Source organism: Vulpes vulpes, chromosome 8 (genome assembly GCF_048418805.1).
Source record: "Vulpes vulpes isolate BD-2025 chromosome 8, VulVul3, whole genome shotgun sequence".
Taxonomy (NCBI): Eukaryota; Metazoa; Chordata; class Mammalia; order Carnivora; family Canidae; genus Vulpes; species Vulpes vulpes.
The window spans coordinates 54,323,311-54,329,310 of NC_132787.1; positions in this window are offsets into that span (position 1 = coordinate 54,323,311).

The window sequence follows — 6,000 nt, forward strand, 5'->3', positions numbered from 1 at the left end:
TAGCGTGCAGTGGAATCAACAGATTAGAAGACTAGAAAGAAAAAGATGTAATATACAGAAACGGTGACTTTACAGGTAGTACAATGTCATTGAATTTATATCGCTCAATAGTTACTCTGAATGTATGGGCTAAATGCCCTAATCAAAAGACACAGGGTATCAGATTGGATAAAAAAGCAAGACCCATTGATACGCGGTCTGCAAGAGACACACTTTAGACCCAAAGGGACATCCTTCACATAGAAAGTGAGAGGGTCCAAAACCACTTATCGTGCTAATGGACATCAATGGAAAGCTGGTTTAGTAATCCTTACATTGGACAATTTAGATTTTACAACAAGGACTGTACGTGGAGATGAGGTGGACAGTATATCGTAACCAAAGGGTCTATCCAACAAGAAGCTCTAACAATTTTAATATTAATGCCTCTAAAATGGGAGCAGCCAATTATATAAACCATTTAATAACTAAATTGAAAACACATGTTGATCACAATACGATAATAGTAGGGGACTTTATCACCTTTCTCACTGCAATGGACAGATCGACTAAACAGAAGATCAAGAAGGAAACACAGGCTTTGAATGACACACTGGACCAGATGGACTTCACAGATGTATTCAGAGCAGTCCATCCTACAGCAACAGAATACACATTCTTCTCAAGTGCACAAGGAACATTCTCCAGAATAGATCACATACCGTGTCATAAATCAGGTGTCAGCCAGTACCACAAAATGGCATCATTCCGTGCATACGTATTATTGTAAGACCACGCTGCTTTGAAACTTGAATTCAATCACAAGAGGAAATTGGGACAGAAGTCATATACATGGAATGGAGGCTAAAGAGCGTCCTACTAAAGAAAGAATGGGTTCAACCAGGAAATTAGAGAAGAATTTTAAAGATTCATGGAAGCTTTGGGATGCAGCAAAGGCGGTCTTAAGAGGGAAGGATAGGGCAAACAAGCCTTTTTCAAGAAACGAGAAAGGTCTCCACTACACCTAACCTTACCTTACACCTAAAGGAGCTGGAGAAAGAACAGCAAAGAAAGCCTAAGCCCAGCAGAAGAGAACTAATAAAGATTAGAGCAGAAATCGATGAAATAGAAATGAAAAAGAACATTAGGATAGATCGATGAAACTAGGAGCTGGTTCTTTGAACGAATTAATAAGGTTAATAAAGCACTGGCCAAGACTCGTCAAACAGAAAAGAGAAAGGAAGGACCCAAATCGATAAAATCATGAATGAAAGAGGAGAGGTCACAACCAATACCAAAGAAATACAAATCATTATAAGAACCTATTATGAACAAGTATATGCCAACAAATTAGGCAATCTGGAAGAAATGGGTGCATTCCTGGAGATGTATAAACTACCAAACACTGAAACAGGAAGTAATAGAAAACTTGAACAGACTCAAAACCAGCAAGGAATTTGAAGCAGTCAAAAAATATCCCAACAGACAAGAGTCCAAGGTCGAATGACTTCCCATGGGAATTCTCCCAAACATTTAAGGAAGAATGAATACCTATTCTTCTGAAGCTGTTTCAGAAGATAGAACTGGAAGGAAAACTTCCAAACTCTTTCTATGAGGCCAACATTACCTTGATCCCAAAACCAGACAAAGACCCCACCAGAAAGGAGGTAACAGACCAATATCCCTGATGAGCATGGGTGCCAAAATTCTCACCACGATACTAGCCAATAGGATCCAACAGTCCGTTAAAAAAGGATTATTCACCACGACCAAGTGGGATTTATTCCTGGGTTGCCAGGATGGTCCAACATCTCAAATCAATCAATGGGATATACTACGTTGATAAGAGAAAGGACAAGAACCGTATGATCCTCTCAATAGATGTAGGAAAAACATTTGACATAGTACAGCATGCTTCCTTGATTAAAACCTTTCACAGTGTAAGGATGGAGGAAACATACCTTCATATCATAAAAGCCTTATACGAAAAACCCACAGTAAATATTCTCAATAGGAAGAAAACCGAGAGCCTTTCCCCTAAAGTCAAGAACACTGTAAGGGTGTCCACTCTCGCTACTGTTGTTTGACATAGTACTACCAGACCCAGCTTCAGTAACCAGACAACAAAAAAGAAAGAAAAGGCTTCTGAATTGGCCAAGAAGAAGTCAAACTCTCACTCTTCACAGATGCCATGATTCTCTATATGGAAAACCCAAAAGACTCTACCCTAAAATTGGTAGAATGCGTACAGAAATTCAGCAAAGTGACAGGACATAAAAGAGTCACAGAAATCGGTTGCATTTCTGTACACTAACAATAAGACAGAAGAAGGAGAAAGTAAGTCGATCCCATTTACTATTACACCCAAAACCATGAGATATCTAGGAATAAACCTAACCAAAGAGGCAAAGGATCTCTACTCAGAAAAATATAGAACACTCATGAAAGAAACTGAGGAAGACACAGAGAAATGAAACAATGTTCCATGCTCATGGATTGGAAGAACAAATATTGTGAAAATGTCTATGCTACCTTGAGCAATGTACGCATTCAATGCAATCTCTATCACCATACCACCAACTTTTTTCACAGAGCTGGAACAAATAATCCTAAAATTTGTATGGAACCACAAAAGACCCGAAAACCAAAGGAATGTTGAAAAAAGAAAACCAAAAGTGGTGACATCACAATTCCGAACTTCAAGCTCTATGACAAGGCTGTACTCATCAAGACAGTATGGTACTGGCAAAAAACAAACGGACAGACAGACAGACAGACAGACAAACAAAAAACAACCCAAAAACAGACACATAGACCGATGGAACAGAATAGAGAACCCAGAAATGAGCTCACAACTCTATGGTCAAGTAATCTTTGACAAGGCACGAAAGAACATCCAATGGGAGAAAGATAATCTCTTCAACAAAATGGCTTGGGGGGGAAATTGGACAGCCACATGCAGAAGAAGGGAACTGGACCATTTCTTACACCACACACAAAATAGAATCAATAGGGTGAAAGACTTGAATGTGAGACAGTAATCCATCGAAATTCTAGAGGAGAACACAGGCAGCAACTTCTGTGACTTCGGCTTCGGCAACCTCTTGCTAGGCATGTCTCCAAAGGCAGAGAAACAAAAGTAAACACCAACTGTTGGGACTTCAAGATAAAAAGCTCTTGCACAGCAAAGGACGCCGCTGACAAAACCAAAAGACAACTGACAGAATGGGAGAAGATATTTGCAAATGTCTTATCAGATAAAGGGCTAGTGTCCCACATCTGTAAAGAACTTATCAAAATCACACCCAAGAACAAATAATCCAATCAAGAAATGGGCAGGGGTGCCTGGGTGGCTCAGTGGGTTAAACATCTGCCTTTGGCTCAGGTCATGATCCCAGTGTCCTGGGATCGATCCCCAGCGGACTCCCTGCTCAGAGGGGAGACTGCGTCTGTCTGTATCCTCCCCCTTGCTGGTACCTGCACATAAACAAACGAACGAACGAACAAATAAATGTCTTTTTTAAAAACTGAAATGGGCAGAGGAAAGAGACATTTCTCCAAAGAGAGCTAAAAATGGCCAACAGACTCATGAACAACTGTTCCGCATCACTCGGCATCAGGGAAATGCAAATCAAACCACAATGAGATCCCACCCCACACCAGTCAGAATGGCTAAAATGAACAAGCCAGGAATCGGCAGATGTTGGTGAGGATGCAGAGAATGGGAAACCCTCTTACGCTGTGGGTGGGAATGCAAACTGGTGCAGCCACCCTGGAAAACAGTGCGGAGGTTCATCAAAATTTGAAGATAGAACTACTCTACGACCCAGCAAATGCACTAGTAAGGACTTATCCTAAATATAAAAATGTAGTGATCCGAAGGGGCACCTGCACCCCAGTGTTTAGCAATAATGTCCACAATAGCCAAATTATGGAGAGGACTCAGATGTCCATCGACAGATGAATGGTTAGAGAATGAAATGCTACTCAGCCATCGAAATATGAAATCTTGACACTTGCAACGAGGTGGATGGAACTAGAGGGTGTCATGCTCAGTGAAGTAAGTCAGTCAGAGAAAGTCAATTTTCATATAATCTCACTCATACGTGGATTGTAAGAAAACTAGAGGGTCATGGGAGAAGAGAGGGAAAAATAAAAATAAAACAAGATGAAATCTGAGAGGGAGACAAACCATAAGAGACTCTTAATCATAGGAAACAAACTGAGGGTTGCTGGAGGAGAGGCAGGCAGGGAATAGGGTAACTGGTGATGGGCATTAAGGAGGGCACGTGATGGAATGAACACTGGGTATTATATGGAACTCATGAATCACTGAACTGTACCTCTGAAACTAATGATACGTTACATGTTATTGCTCTGAATTTAGATTTTAAAACTGATGCTTAAAAAAAAAAAAAATATTGATCGATCCAGTCCTCTGTCCTCTGCCTTGAGCGCTCAGTGTGCCACGTGGCCACACCCTTGCACCTTCAACTCAGGCAAGTCCAGACAATAAACTGAAGAGATTGAGCTGTCCATGCAAAATGAATAAATATTTTTAATATTTATTTTTTAAAAAAAGGAAGGGAATTTTATTTGAGCCCAAAAGACAGTGGCCTGGGGTGGGCAATCTTCACAAAGAAGAGAGTGTTCTGGAAAATGAATATTTGGTGTAGGGTTATCTACATTTTTTACATAAAAATTTAAAACTTGTTAGACAAAGACAAAGGCTTTGCAGAGACACTGCAGTTCCTGATCCTAAGTTTCCATTATATGCAGTGATGATATATGATAACGATTTTAATCTTATGGGAACCAGGTACACTTCTTCCTGTTTTCTTACCTTTCCCAGGAGGGTCCTTTTTGGTTATTTTCCTTAATAGAGCAGATGTACACAACGTGTGCTTTGTACACGTGTGCTTTGGGGCAGACACAGAGTCCAGGCTTTGAGTTTTTGTGGAGTCATTTTGAGCTCCGTAAGTGTGAAGGCATAGCTTCCCTGGAGCCCAGGAGCAGGACCCACAAACATTAGAAGTTGAAAATGTCCTTTATCAGGGCCCCTTTCTCAGGGACCTCCTAAGTCTCTGGCTCATAAGACGTAGTAGGTGGGAACATATGCTGAAGAAGTGAGGAGGTGCTTCAGGGCATCACTTTCTCCTGCCTTCTCAACCTTAGCTTCTATGTCACTGAACAGCACGGACACATCCACCGTGGACATCAAGCACCACTGACCCATGACCTTGAACTGCCCATGTTTGGTTAGAGGAAGACAACCACAGGCCAATGACATGAAGTCAAGTCAATGAAATCTACAAAGCAATGTTTCATCTTTTTAAGATGGTTCTTAAATTTTAAAAAATTTTAATTCCAGCAACACTCAGGGAGTCCCCATTCCATCACTAGGAGTCATTTAAAGATTTCACCCAAGGAGAGATGACTGGGGACATTCTGACTTTCGAACAGATGGTGACCATTAAATAAACTTAAGTGTGGATCTAAAACAAAAATCTGGAAATGGAGCAGGTGAGAAAAATAGGATGTAAGTGGCATCTGTTTACTGGGTGGAAACAATACAATAAGAGTGCAGGTTAAGACAGAAGAAAAGAGAAAACAGAGTAATGTCAAAACTTTGAGGTTGAGAGATCACTTAAAACTTAGAGACTGGATGTGAAAAGGATGACAAATTAATACGGAACCAAGCGTGTCCAAGAACGGTTGGTGCAATGTTCGGCCCTGCCTATGACAAGCTTCCTAAACACCAAAGGCACATGTAGGCCCACATATGTGCACTCACAGAAAACAGAAAATACCACAGAGAGAGGAACATGGTCAAAATTTTTTCCCCATAGAGTAAGTGTAGCCTACAAGAGATGGAGACTTTGCATTAAATATGATGAAATCCCAGAATATTTGCATCACTTTATATCCATACCCACCAAATCAACCAGGAGAGTGACGGATAAGAGCATCGAATACAAAAATTCACAAGGCCACAGTGATCGCCAGAACAAAAACTCTAAT